The sequence below is a fragment of the Leiobunum rupestre genome, chromosome 2 (genome assembly GCF_980474605.1).
Source record: "Leiobunum rupestre chromosome 2, qqLeiRupe1.1.hap1, whole genome shotgun sequence".
In the NCBI taxonomy this organism is placed as follows: Eukaryota; Metazoa; Arthropoda; class Arachnida; order Opiliones; family Sclerosomatidae; genus Leiobunum; species Leiobunum rupestre.
Window position 1 is genome coordinate 57,058,223 of NC_143385.1, and position 15,560 is coordinate 57,073,782.

Genomic DNA, 15,560 nt, shown 5'->3' on the forward strand with positions numbered 1-15,560 from the left:
GACGTTTCTCGCGATCTCGAAGTCACCGCTCTCACCCGCAGTTCATCAAGGCGCAATCGCGTCTGCGAAGACGTTTCTCGCGATCTCGAAGTCACCGCTCTCACCCGCAGTTCATCAAGGCGCAATCGCGTCTGCGAAGACGTTTCTCGCGATCTCGAAGTCACCGCTCTCACCCGCAGTTCATCAAGGCGCAATCGCGTCTGCGAAGACGTTTCTCGCGATCTCGAAGTCACCGCTCTCACCCGCAGTTCATCAAGGCGCAATCGCGTCTGCGAAGACGTTTCTCGCGATCTCGAAGTCACCGCTCTCACCCGCAGTTCATCAAGGCGCAATCGCGTCTGCGAAGACGTTTCTCGCGATCTCGAAGTCACCGCTCTCACCCGCAGTTCATCAAGGCGCAATCGCGTCTGCGAAGACGTTTCTCGCGATCTGGAAACAGCTGTCCTTTGACGTTGCTCAGCTAAACTTATTTCCGTTTGCAAAGGTGTTTCATGTGACCATAAAGACCTAAAACGTCCGAGTCTTAATTCCCTTGCTTCGTCACTTTCGTTGTCCCTTTTTTTTAGCGTCCGTAGCCAAAGATGTATGACTATATGAATTAAATGCGGGGTCATAGTTATGGCTATATGAATTAAAACATAATAAAAGAAACAGAAAATCATCATTTTTTGTTCATCGACTATTTGAGTCCAGTTATAATGAAGTCAAGTCGAGTATTCGAGTATTTGAAGAATGCAAAACTTTCTCTTATTCGATTCGAGTAACTAAATAAAACCTCGAGTAATATTTTTAACGATTCGGGTTATCGAGAACTTGTTCTGGAGCTGGTTTTATTCGAGTAATTTAGAAATTAAATTTAAGAAGAGTATAAAGTAACTTTCAATGCTGAAAAATATTATTCTAAATAAACCATAGTGATAAGGGAGTTTGTATACCGATAAGGGGGCCCCTGCGGGCGGGGGAAACGGGGGTGAAACGGGCCCCTGTAGGGGCCCCATTTTGCGTACATTTTCGGCAGGTCAAAAGGTTAGGTCAAAAGGTTAGCTGATTTACGAGGTTAGATGATTTACGATGTTACCCTGGGTCAATAGGTTATCTGCCCCTATGGCGGTGTGGACACGATGCAAACAGCCGTTAAATAGGGGAAACGGGGGTGAAACAGGCCCCTGTAGGGGCCCCATTTTGCGTACATTTTCGGCAGGTCAAAAGGTTAGGTCAAAAGGTTAGCTGATTTACGAGGTTAGATGATTTACGATGTTACCCTAGGTCAATAGGTTATCTGCCCCTATGGCGGTGTGGACACGATGCAAACAGCCGTTAAATGGGCCCGTCATAGTTAATATCTGGCGTGGTAACCCATTTTAGGTCAAAAGGTTAGCTGATTTACGATGTTATAACCCATAAAACCCAAGTGTTAACCCATTTTAGGTCAATAGGTTATCTGCCCCTATTCGGCAGGCGGTGTGGACTGACACGATGTTATGCAAATAGCAGTTAAATAGTTTCCGTCATAGTGAATGTCGGGCCTAGGGCACAATTCGAGTTGGTTTTCGCCGACAAACACTTTCGGGCCCCTAAGGGTTGTAAAAGGGAACCGTAAAATAGCGGGTGGTCATCGGTAAAAGTGTTTTGGAAAAAAAGAGCAGAGTGTATACAAATTATAAGGTTTTATTATTGCTCCCAATCGTTAGAAATTGGCTTTTTTTCCCATTCACTATAAATCGCAGCAGTTTGCCCGAATTAGTTTTATCTCTCCGAAATAATTAATGTACCCAAAATTGGACCGCCAGTTTATTATTCTTTTTAGGGGGATCTCTATGGGCGTTTAACATTACAATAAAGCTAAAAGGTCCAGTTTGGGGTACATTTGGTCCGAAATGGGGTACATAGGGGCGAAAATGGTGACTTTGGTCGTTTTTAGGGTACATTTGGTCCATTTGGGTCCATTTTTGGGTACATCCGAATTTCAATTGGAAAAACGAAGAGCCGTAATTTGTTCCACCCATCCCTAAACTCCTTAAATTTATTGCTATAATTTTTTTATCGCTGGCGAACCCTAGAATATAATTAATAAGGACACGTTATTTAAATTTAATTTAGAACTTTTGTTTACATGAATACGACTAATCCAATATGACATATAATCCGTTTAAATCGTAATTTATCTATATAATTGTAATTAATTCGACATTTTAAAGGGTTGAAACGAACTACCTTCTGCAACTTGTATAAATAATTTAATTAAAAATTCTAACTCACGTATTTGTAGTGTCTAGCCGCACAGTCGCATTCGAATCTACTTTAACTAAGAACTCTCTGCATAATTAATTTTTATAAAGTAAAAAAATAACCTTATTAATAGTTAATTAATAAGATATATAAATAATTATGCTTTATATGCTTTACGTAATGTGTTTACTTCTAAATTAAGCTATTTTAAATACCATTATTGGCTCAAGTACATACCATAAATATAATATAGCAAATTTGAGGGTGTGTATTGACAATATAAATATGGCCCTCCAAAGCGGCGGGTGACGGACAGTTGGGATAAAATTTGTCTAGTTCCGTTTGGGGTACGTCGCCGGTTTCCCAACTGCCTAACTGTCCGTGGCAGAGGTAGCATTCGACTATGCCGTCCGAGTCTACGGCGAAAAGTCCGGGGGGTGGGCCAAGTCTTCCTTGTTCACGTGTACGTTGTCCCATTGCTTGAACGTTTCTAGCCGACCGGTTACGGTGTTGAGATACTCGTGACTAGCCATCCCGATTCTCTTTAAGCTACGGAATAATATTTCTGGGTCTAAACACCCCCAAATTGACGTAAGCTATAAAAATGACGTAATCTATAAAAATGACGTAAACTTTAAAAATGACTCACTAAAGATGACGTAATCTACACCATGAAACGTAAAGATTACGTAGATGCGTTGTGGTTTTCATAAGCCAGCCGCTATCGGAAAGAGGAAGATGTCTCCGCTTAGGGTACCAAAGAAATGCTGGATATGCTCGGAAATATACCGGTCCGTGAGAGGTTTCAAACAACATTTAATGACACATTTATCGTGTAATACAATGAAAGAAGATTCGGATCTGGCGTGTGATTGTGATGCGAGTGAATCGCTCCATTACACGGAGGCCGAGGAAATGTCAGATGATAAAATTATCGATTATCTTAACGAACTTACTGTGGCATGTAAAAAGCGCGGTGCCACAATGGAATCAACCGAACCAACTACATCTAACCTGCCAGCCGAATTAAAAATGCCGACTGAAAAGGAAAGGGCTGCTCTGATTTATTTTCAAGAATATTGTAAAACTAATCAAATTCATAATATTAAAACCGCTGTAAAGAAAATGTGAATACACGTTTTTATATTGAATACATTGTTATTTTTAAAGGTGACCGTATAAAATAATTTTTACATTGATAAATTGACACTTAATATTTTTAAAATACGTTTATAATATTTTTCCAACGTGGGCGAATGAATGGACACAATGAACTATTAATTACGTAATCTAAAAAAAATGACGCGAGCAATGAGAAATAACGAGTCTGATTTATAAGATAATAAAAAATATTTATTTTATAAGATGATATATTACAAAAATTATTTTTCTTTTACGAGTCAAAAAAATATTATAGTGTGATACAAAAAAATTAAAATGGACATCGTATTTGACTGTCTATTTCAGCGCGGTTCTGGGTAATCCAGTCGGCGAAAAGTAGACTTCGTTCCAAAGAACACGGTTGTCGGGTGTTTAGAGTTTGATGTCGGAATAGACATTTTACTGGCGGGGGCGTATCAAAAGTCGCAGCTCGGGGACAGTCAAAAGTTTCCAAATCGTATATGGCGGTCTCAGTATAATCGGCTAAAAATTTACACTTTACGTCTCCTTTTGTAAAAATCATATCCGCACTCGATACAGCTGATATAAGGCAGGCGGGTAGTTTATAATAGGGGAGATACCCCGCGGTCCAGCAAAAACCGTGAAGGTTCCTAGACACCCAGCCGTTTTGTCTTTTAATGGCGTTCGGAAGTTGTTGTACTGGATAGGGTTGTTCGAAAGTCCAAACTTGAACGGCGGGAGGGGTCGATACTGTTGATATAGCTAGTTCCTTCACGACAATGTCGGGGGGCTCTCCGCCGGAGCGCGAGGCGGATTTTCCTAGTAGAAAGTCAAATTTGACAACGGCCATTCTCGCCATGCCACCGACACGATACTGAGGGTTTAGTTATGAATAAAACGGGGTATAGTCGCGCGACGGGAATTTATACTCCGTTTATGATGACGTAACAGGCTGTTAAATTTTCTCGTGGCCATTATATCATTTTTGACGTCTCTTCGTGAAAAACTCTCGATTTGACATGGAATGACCCAATCGCCACTTTCCTATTTAATTGAGTGGCTCTCCTCTCTTTTCAAATTCGACGGGTTGATCGAAAGTTTCACCAAGTTTTGATAAATGAAATAGAATGCCTCCATATTTTTAGGGTTATTCCAAATAGTTGGACTCATTTACTTTTGATAAACTGTAATAATTACCATTAAGAAACGCTCCATGGCAAACTAGCCAACTTTCCTTACATTTCACTATGAAAACACTGAAGCTTCTTTCAATGCGATAACTTTATTACATGCATTTTTTTCCCAGAATTACAATTATTGAATCGAAAAAATATGTAACCACCTTGATGTTTTCGCCGACAAACACTTTCCATTATTTTCAAACACTTTGCGCGTGCGTCTTATATAAGCCCTAAGGGGGTGTAAAAGGTAGCTTACCCTTAATAAAATGGGCACAGCGGGTGTCCCCCCTCGCTAGCTAAAAGTGTCGTTTTGGGAAAAAAAAAAGAGTCGGTAGGTCAATAGATCAAATACCGATAGCTGGAGGATCTCCCATTTAGCGTCCCTATTCGGTAGGGGTGGTGGAATCATCTGACATGATGTTATGCAAACAGCCAGTACTAATTTAACCATCACTTTAAAAACTTTGCAAGTCTGAATAGCTTTGTAGGGTAATAATAAAATAGCTAAATATTTTTTGGGTTTAATAATTGTGCTTCTTAGTGAAAATTTTGCATATATTACAGTATTAGGTTGGCTAATTATTTTTTTCACCTGCTTGGGTGAACATAGAATAACAAGGGTAAAATTCCACTATATTTAAAGCCAACTTCCCTTACATTTCACTATGAAAACACTGAAGCTTCTTTCAATGCGATAACTTTATTACATGCATTTTTTTTCCCAGAATTACAATTATTGAATCGAAAAAAAATATGTGACCACCTTAGAATTACCCAACACAGGTATTCAGAAGAGATGGTGTTCAATTATATCAGTTATATAAAACCTGAAATTATTTATTTTTTTGAATTCTAATTTAACCATCACTTTAAAAACGGTAACTTCCCTTAAATTTCAAACTGAAAACACTAAAGTTTCATGCAATCCAATAACTTTGACTTTTGAAAATTTTTCACTCAGAATCATCACATTAAATGGGAGCTACTCTGCATCGTAAAATTAAAAACTCAAGCAATTTTTTTTCCCCAAATTCATTTTTAACTTATCTTAAAACACGCTTCCCTAAGTCTGACTAGCTCTGTAGGTTAATAATAAAATAGCTAAATATTTTTTGGGAGTCAATAATTTTGATTCTGAGTGAAATATTTGCATATATTACAGTATTAGTTTGGCTAATTAATTTTTTTTCATCTGCTACCATACTCAATGGGTGAACATAGAATAACAAGGGTAATTTTCCACTATATTTAAAGCCAACTTCCCTTACATTTCAATATGAAAACACTGAAGCTTCTTTCAATGCGATAACTTAATTACATGCAATTTTTTTGCATAGAATTACAATAATTGAATCGAAAAATTATCCAACTCAGCTTATCAGTCTTCGGCAAAGTGGTTTTTAAGTGATGGTGATAAATAACAAAATATACTTCAGCTTTTGAATAAAATTTACTGTTAATATAACGGTTAATCGACGAACAGGACTATAACTGTTGCGTACAGCAACTATCTAATAACTCTAACGGTAAAAGTTGGTACTGGAATTTACCTGTTAAAATTTAACAGGAATATAACAGGAAGCTACAGTAATTTTTCACAGTGTAGCATATGAAAGTATTAATTTTCAAAAAGTGCATTTAAATTGAAGTGAGGCCTATTTTTGGATTCCCCTTGTTCCTCCTTCTTTCATCCCAGCATGTTTCCCCTTTTATCATGGTGTCTCTCCAAAAAATAGCCAAAAATCTTAAATCAGTAGGTCTCGATCCTATTTATCTCCCACCATCCCAAATTGTCAGCTTTATTATGTAATAACAAAGAACCAACTGCCCTCCTCGACAAGGCCATCATTTATAAAATCTCCTGTGATTGTGGTGATTATTACATGGGGGGGGGGCAATGCCGTCGCCCATTTCATCAAAGACGTAAAGAGCCCCCAAAATTATAAACAACCCGTACAATAATTCTCCGCCTTAGTGAACACCTTCGTGTTTTTGGGGGGCCATAATGCTAGGTGGGACTCAATAGACATACTAGCTCAACCCAAAATTACATAAAACTCATTTCAATGTACGCGAATCCATCGAAATTTAAAAAAATAAATCTGCGCAATGTTTAAACCGTGACGATGGTTCCCTTTAACGTAGCCACGTTTTCTCCACTTTTTAAAACGTGCTTATGGTCCTCACCATCTCACACACACAACAAACCAATTCATCCTCTCGCAGAATCCACCCATTCGGACAATACTACCCTCGAGCGCGAACGAAGATATCGACCCCTTTGCTCATATAACACTTCGACGGGGGTCGACTCGCCTTTGAGAAAAAACGCTCGTGGCTAAAACTATATGTATGCATAAATATTTTTTCGTCCCAAAGTTTTACCATCGTACTGTCAGACTTGTAAAAATCCCTGAAGAAGGAGGAACAGTTCCTCCGAAACGATCGATTTTTTAAATAAATATATTGTGAATTTTAAAAACGGTTAAAGTCTCTCTTCACTAAGTATTTTTAAATATTTGAATATCGGAATTGTATTTTGCCGAGTTAAAATGAGAGTTTAGATGTATAGTCGTTTTAAGAAATACTCGTGATATGGGTTCAAGTGGCAAGCATATTTAAGTACTACAATGATATTAAAATAAAGTTTGAAAATATTTCCTTCCTACGTTACTTTAACAACGAATATTCTATGACGTCAAAACACTCAAATCCATGTTTCAAATTCAAATTAACCGCGCAAAACACTTAAATCTATGTTTTCATTTGATTTTTAAATTAACCGCGACGCGCCCCCAGACCGCGTTTAGTCATTACTTACTATTATCATTAAACTACGTTAGTCATAACTTACTATTAGCGTTTAGCTACTTTAGTCATTACCCATTATTATCTTAAACCTCCACGAGTTATTATGTCCTTTTTGCCCTAGTGGACACCAACTTTTAAAAGCTTTAACAATTTAACGGTATACGTTTTCGACAATAAGGCAAGTTCGCATTAACTTGCGATGGACGACGTTACCTTTTTTTGGTATGAACGAATCTTTTCTCTGTCACACAGGAAAAATAAATTCCGTTTTAATACTTTATTGAAACATGTCTGCTCGTAACTTCAAACAAAACTAACTCGGTTTGGAACTATTCACAAAACGGGATACTAAAATATTCAGTGGATTAATTAGCGATACAATCTACCTAATCTGAAGTTTCAAGTAATGAAAGTGCCCTATGTGTAGTTACAAATGTTTTTATGACGGTTAGATTTATTTATTTATTTAGTTATTTATTTAAGAGACATACCTACGAAGCCGGAACGACGTATATGTAGTCATCACGATATGTGCTTTAGCTGATTGATTGAATGATTAGCGCGATATTTTGCAGATATGTTAATGTAACTGCAAGGCGTTAACCGACGCCTTGTGAAATACCTTGTTTATATACATTATACAGAGATGCTAATATATTAATGGTAAGTTGCGAAAATCACAGTGCGCGTAAAACTCAGACATTATATAGTGACTAGTAAAACAATATAGCATAGTGAACAAGTTAGCCTGAACACAATATGTTGATATACGAAGCCCTCCCCACCTCGCCGTCTTGCGCGCGTGCGCTGATTTCCCCTGGGGGGGGGGGGGCGCGGTCTGGGGGCGCGTCGCGGTTAATTTAAAAATCAAATGAAAACATAGATTTAAGTGTTTTGCGCGGTTAATTTGAATTTGAAACATGGATTTGAGTGTTTTGACGTCATAGAATATTCGTTGTTAAAGTAACGTAGAATGGAAATATTTTTAAACTTTATTTTAATATCATTGTAGTACTTAAATATGCTTGCCACTTGAACCCATATCACGAGTATTTCTTAAAACGACTATACATCTAAACTCTACTTTTAACTCGGCAAAATACAATTCCGATATTCAAATATTTAAAAATACTTAGTGAAAAGAGATTTTAACCGTTTTTAAAATTCACAATATATTTATTTAAAAAATCGATCGTTTCGGAGGAACTGTTCCTCCTTCTTCAGGGATTTTTACAAGTCTGACAGTACGATGGTAAAACTTTGGGACGAAAAAATATTTATGCATACATATAGTTTTAGCCGCGACCGTTTTTTCTCAAAGGCGAGTCGACCCCCGTCGAAGTGTTATATGAGCAACGGGGTCGATATCTTCGTTCGCGCTCGAGGGTACTATTGTCCGAATGGGTGGATTCTGCGAGAGAATGAAATGGTTTGTTGTGTGTGTGAGATGGTGAGGACCATAAGCACGTTTTAAAAAGTGGAGAAAACGTGGCTACGTTAAAGGGAACCATGTCACGGTTTAAACATTGCGCAGATTTATTTTTTTAAATTTCGATGGATTCGCGTACATTGAAATGAGTTTTATGTAATTTTGGGTTGAGCTAGTATGTCTATTGAGTCCCACCTAGCAATATGGCCCCCCAAAAACACGAAGGTGTTCGCTAAGGGGGATGTGAAATGTTGAGGTTCTAAGCTTGATTCTTTCAGAAGGTAAGTTGAGCGGAACAGGTACTCTCCAACATTAATCGTAAGATGGATAGCCAAGGAATTTCGATGACATTAAAGACAATGAGTTTAAACTAAATAAAACATTTATTTTAGTAGCAGGTAAATCACAATCATTGAATTCGAACTGATTAATTTATAATTTTGTATCGTATTATATACATAGCATAAAATATATATTTTTTGCCGATAATTTGGCGATTGTCAAGTTTTTTATTTAGATATGCTAACAATAAGATTTTAATGACGCATTAAATAGAAAAAAAGGGAACGCGAAAGATCATTTTTAACACACTCCCCCGGATGATGTTTCGTGTTGAGATTTGCCGTCCTTCAACTCCATTGGGTAAAGTAGTTGTACTGGTCGACGGAGAGATCCCTTTGCTGTTTTTAGTAGACAGGCTCGAACTTTTCCGTCTCTGCCAGGGTAGAGTTTTTCGATTCGTCCCATTTTCCAAAGATGTCGAGGGTTTTTGTCTTCGTAGATCAGAACTAGGTCGTCAACTTGAAGATTTCCAGTTGGTTTTGGTTTCGAAGAGATATGTGCAGAACGAAGCTCGAGAAGATATTCGCTCCGCCAACGTCGCCAGAAGAAGTTCAAGAGGGATTCTCGGTACAGCCATCTTTTCTTCATCTCGTCTCGTACTGAAATCTCCTTGATTTTGATCTTTGGCGGGAGGGAATTAAGACGTCGGCCGATGAGTAAGTGTGACGGCGTCAATGGGGAGGGTTCAGTTGGGTCGCTGTAAAAATACGTTAATGGTCTTGAATTAATAGTACCTTCTATTTCTACGAGTAATGTCTCTAGTTCTGCATAGCTGACTCGTGCACGACCCAAGGTTTTCTTTAAGCATGATTTAACAGTTTTTACCAGTCGCTCGAAGAATCCTCCCCACCATGGAGCTCTTTCGACGTTGAATTTCCATTTGATGTCAGCGGAAATGAAAAATTCTTTTAATTCTGTCTTTGATATGTTTTTCCAAAGGATTTGAAGTTCTCCGTTCGCTCTTTTAAATGTTTTTGCGTTATCGGAGAATATTACTTCACATATACCTCTTCTGCTGATGAATCTTTTCAATGCAAGGATGAACGTCTCTGTAGTTAGGTTGGTTAGAAGTTCCAGATGGACGGCTCGGCTGACCGCGCATGTGAACAGAGTGACATACGATTTTTCCATCTTTGTTCCGTTTTTATTTTCCTTCACGTATATCGGACCGGCGAAGTCGATGCCAGTCACTTGAAATGGAGCTGATTCTACGATACGGTCACGTGGCAACGGTGCTGTTTCTTGTGTGGCGGCTTTTGCTTGAAGTTTTCGGCAAATCCAGCATTTTGATATTAGTCCTTTAACTATTTGCCGTCCTTTGGGAATCCAGAAACGATCTCGAAGATAACTCAATGTGCTGGTAAGACCCATGTGAAACTGCTTCTCGTGACTGTTGTAGATCTGGAGTTTGGTGAAGTGAGATTTCCCTGGAAGAATGATTGGATGAGAACCTCGAAGCCCAATTTGGAATGATGTAATCTTCCTCCCACTCTCAAGATCTGATGGTCGTCTAGGAAAGGATTGAGATTCTTTAATTTTGAATCGTCTTTGATTTCTTTTTTGGAAATAAGGCTTTGGATTTCGTTGGAATACGTTTCTTTTTGAGTTTGTTTTATCCAAAACGTTTCGGCGGCTTTTATGTCGTCTGATTCTAACTCGTTGCTGCTACAACGATTGTTCTTATATCTCAGGTTATGTAAGTATCTCAATACCCACGCAGTGGAACGTAGGAGTTGGTTGAGTGCGCTGAAGCGATTGACGTTTATGATCGGTTCTTCTTCTCGAACTTGACAGGCATTTTGAATGATTGTAGTTGTCTCAGTTTGTCTAAGTTCTGGATCTTCGGGTTCGTCCGATGGTCGAGCTGGTTGAGATTTATTCGGCCATTTTGTGTTAGGTTTTGAGAGTAAATCAGGGCCGCGCCACCATTTTTTGCTTATTAGGAGTGCGTCGATCTTCATTCCTCTGCTGACGAGATCGGCTGGGTTGTCTCTTCCTGGTATATGGAACCAATGAATAGGCTCGGAATTGGACTGTATTTCGATAATACGATTTGAAACGAACGGTTTCCAGTTTGTGGCTTTATCTCGGATCCAATGGTAAACAATTGTGCTGTCTGTCCAAAAGTATTGATTCGGTTGATCGTTTTCGAAGCATTCAGCGACAGATTTCATGAGACGGGATCCAACGACCGCTGCTAGGAGTTCCAGTCTTGGAATGGATGCTTTCTTGAGTGGGGCGACTCGTGATTTAGCAGCGACAATTCTGACATCGAATACGTCGTTGGGGAATGCTGACCTTAAATAGACGACAGCGCCGTAGGCGGTTTTGCTGGCATCGGTGAAGCAGTGAAGTTCATGAAAGAGTCGTTGATTCTTTGGTAGCGAGTGGTAACATCTCGGGATTTGGATCTCGTTAAGTCGTGGGAGGTCCTGACACCAGTCATTCCATTTTTTTAAAAAGATCGTCGGATAATGTTTCGTCCCAGGCGATTCCACGTCCCCACATCTCTTGGAATAGACATTTGATGCGAATGACGTATGGTGACAGGAAACCGATTGGATCAAATATACGAGAGGCGGCTTGAAGGACGAATCTCTTTGTATTTTTCTTTCCATGTAGATATGAAAGAAGTGACGTCACATCGAATCGGAATACGTCTTCGTTCGGCGTCCAAACTATACCAAGGACTTTGAGAAGTGTGCAAGTGGGTTCGACAACTTCATTTTTTGTCGAAATCGTTTCTGGGGGGAATACTGTTCTCCATCGATTTTGCAGTTCTTTGGAATTGGATTTCCATTTTCTGAGTGGCATTTTCGCGGAATTTAGGATCTTTTCCGCGTCTTTCGTAACTTCGAATGCTTCGTCTACGTTGTCCGCTCCTCCAACTAAATCGTCAACGTAAAGGCATTTCATTAATAGTTCGTAAGCTTCTGGATACGTATTCTTGAATTGACGAAGATGTTTCTTGATTGTACTGGCGAGTAGATACGGACTGGCGTTGACCCCAAATAAGACTCGTGCCATACGTAAGATAGTGAACTTGAGACGTTTATCATCATAAATGTTGCCTTCGACCCATAGAAATCTTGCGACGTCTTTGTCCTCTTCCATTAGACAAATTTGCAAATACGCCTTCTCAATGTCTGCCATGAATCCAATTGAAAATCTTCGGAAGCGAATAGGTATTCTCAGGAGGCTTGGATTCAGGTTAGGTCCAGTATACAAACAGTCGTTGAGAGACAAACAGTTCTTGGCTTTCGAGGAAGCGTCGAAGACGATTCGCAGCTTTGTCGAGACTGTCATTCTTCACTATTCCTCGATGTGGTATATAATATACTTCAGTTGTTGCGGCAGATTCTTGAACCCTTTCGACAATGCCTCGTTGTAAGTAATCATTGATGACTTCTAAGTATTGAGCGTAGTACGTCGGATTATTTTGAAACTAATGAATCAAATGTCGAAATCGGCTTGCCGCCACATTGTTATTATTGCTCAGATCTTCACGTGACCTTTTCCATGGTAGTTGGACTTTATATCTTCCATCTTTTCCTTGGTGGATGTGTTCTTCAAGACTTTGGAGTACTTCCTTCTCGGATTGATCTGTCTGAGCGTTGTCAACGATTCCAAGAGCTTCTATGTCCCAGAAGGATTTCAGCTGTTGAGTGAGTTGGATTTCTTCGACGGTCTCCGCGTGATTGGCTAGTATGATTGAATGTTGAGATACTCCGACATTTATAGAAGAGATCGCTGTGGGTCCGTGAAGCGTCCAGCCCAGTATGTAATGTACGGCGGTTAAGGAATTTGAAAGTCGTTGTACTTCTCCATTAATCATTTTCCAATAGACATCGACGCCAATGAGAACTGTTATTTCTTTTGAAGCGCTGGCTTGGTTCTTAGTTTGGTCAGCTAGCTGAAGGCCTCTGACTGCCATTTGTTTTCTGATTTCGTGACTAGGAACTTTGATAAGAGCACTGCTGACTTTGGGTGTTTTAAAAGCTTCAACAATGATCAGTTCTGAAAGGTCGACGCTCTTCAAGGTTAGGCGTACTCGTCTTCGGCGTTGAGGGACGGCGTTCTCACCTTCGAATGCATGAATGGAAATGGTTTCGACGCCGACTACTGGTAGATTGAGATACTTCGATACAGATTCTTTGATGAACGTTCGAGTACTTCCTCCATCGAAGAGACATCGGACAACTTGCTCTCGCTCGTCAGATTCGGCAATGGCGTATGCTGTTTGGAGGAGAATCGTTGATTGTCCAAATTGATTTGATTCAGGGGCGACTGTTTTCACGTTAACGTCTTTAGGTGTCGTCGATGAGTTATCGGATATTGGATACGTTGAAGGACAAATGCTCTCGTGGTGGCGTGCTTGGCAGAATTGACATTTAACTTTCGATCGACATTTCTTAGATAAATGGCCTCTTTTAGCGCAGACGAAGCAATAACCCATTTTCTTAAACCTTGCTTGCCTTTCTTCACAGTTAAGTTCTTTGCATTCTTGGAATTCATGATCTTTAGAACAACAGAACAGGCATTGTGTGTTTTTCATCTTAACCTCTTCGATTTGCATATTCAAAGCGGAAGCAGACGTGTAATTTTTTGAACTTCTGTATTGATTTCTATCGTCACGTCTTCCCCAAGAGCTAGGCTTGTAATCATTGGAAGTGGAAGGTGACGGCTCGTGGTCTCGACTGGTTAAGGAAAACGTTCTCTCTCTACTTTCAATTTCTTTTTGTAAAAACTTTAGAAGTCTGTCAACATTCCACTCGGCGTTTGATTCGGAGCAACGACTGAATTGTAAGATAATTTCTTCCGGAATGCGTTGCATCAGAATCGGACACAGTAAAGTTCCATACGTATCGGATTCGACTCCCAGAGATGCCAGACTTCTTACTTGCAACTCGCAAGCGTCGTATAATCGTCTAAGACCAGAAATGTCTTTCACTTGTTTAACTGGTTGCAGATTGAGTAACTTGTTCATATGAGCGTTGATGACTAGGTCTGTTCTTCCGAAACGTTCCTTTAGTATTCTCACCGCTTCTTGGTAATTTTCATTGGACAGAGACAATCCTGAGATGGCATTGAAGGCGACTCCTTTTAGATAAGTTTTGAGGTACGTGAATTTCTCAGTGTCTTCAATATCAGTGTCGTGAATAGCGGCTTTGAATTGTGACCAGAACCCTTGCCAACTGCTAGCGTCTTCGTCGTACTTTTCGATAGTTATCGTTGGAAGCTTTATATTCATTCGAATAGATTGGTCCATTTCTTGTCTTTGATCCTTGGAACTGGTATTTTGGAAAGACTTTCTAGTAAGTTTTCCGTCTTTAGCGTCTTGAAGGTTGCGAATTCGTTGATTTACTCGAGTCTTGGTTAAACCTATTTTCTCGGCGTAATCCATGTTTTTTGTGATTTCTTCTTCGAATTGGGCTTCGATGGTTATTTCAGCTTCAATGAGTTCGTCAAGATCTTTCAGTAGTTCTTCTTTCAGCTTCAGTTGATCCAACTGTCGTTCTATTTCTTGTTCATCGTGAAGTTCTATCTGTTGGTTAATACTTGTGATTAGTTTTGTAACTGCAGTTCTAATTACCGTGCGCTTTATCTTGTGTTTATTCAAATTGTACATCTTTTCGTTTGGTCGTTGAATTCCTTGAATCCCGGGTTTCGGCATCAATGTGAAATGTTGAGGTTCTAAGCTTGATTCTTTCAGAAGGTAAGTTGAGCGGAACAGGTACTCTCCAACATTAATCGTAAGATGGATAGCCAAGGAATTTCGATGACATTAAAGACAATGAGTTTAAACTAAATAAAACATTTATTTTAGTAGCAGGTAAATCACAATCATTGAATTCGAACTGATTAATTTGGAATTTTATATCGTATTATATACATAGCATAAAATATATATTTTTTGCCGATAATTTGGCGATTGTCAAGTTTTTTATTTAGATATGCTAACAATAAGATTTTAATGACGCATTAAATAAAAAAAAAGGGAACGCGAAAGATCATTTTTTAAGTCTTGTTTAACAGGGGAGAATTATTGTACGGGTTGTTTATAATTTTGGGGGCTCTTTACGTCTTTGATGAAATGGGCGACGGCATTGCCCCCCCCCCCCATGTAATAATCACCACAATCACAGGAGATTTTATAAATGATGGCCTTGTCGAGGAGGGCAGTTGGTTCTTTGTTATTACATAATAAAGCTGACAATTTGGGATGGTGGGAGATAAATAGGATCGAGACCTACTGATTTAAGATTTTTGGCTATTTTTTGGAGAGACACCATGATAAAAGGGGAAACATGCTGGGATGAAAGAAGGAGGAACAAGGGGAATCCAAAAATAGGCCTCACTTCAATTTAAATGCACTTTTTGAAAATTAATACTTTCATATGCTACACTGTGAAAAATTACTGTAGCTTCCTGTTATATTCCTGTTA